A 235-nucleotide genomic window follows, 5' to 3' on the forward strand; every position below is an offset into this window, starting at 1 on the left:
ACATTCGGATCCATGCAAAGTGTTGACACCCGATTTTGTCCCGCCCCTTTTCTGAATTTTTTTTTTATTTGCGAATAGTCCTATGTATTTTACCACAATTATTTGCTTCTATTAATATTGTCGTTTTCCACTGTCCAACTATAGTCATCACCTGTTATCGTTACTATTATTATTATTATTAATATTGATATTTATTATTATTATCATTATCATTATCATTATTGTTTATTATTTT

The sequence above is a fragment of the Lycium ferocissimum genome, chromosome 10 (genome assembly GCF_029784015.1).
Source record: "Lycium ferocissimum isolate CSIRO_LF1 chromosome 10, AGI_CSIRO_Lferr_CH_V1, whole genome shotgun sequence".
In the NCBI taxonomy this organism is placed as follows: Eukaryota; Viridiplantae; Streptophyta; class Magnoliopsida; order Solanales; family Solanaceae; genus Lycium; species Lycium ferocissimum.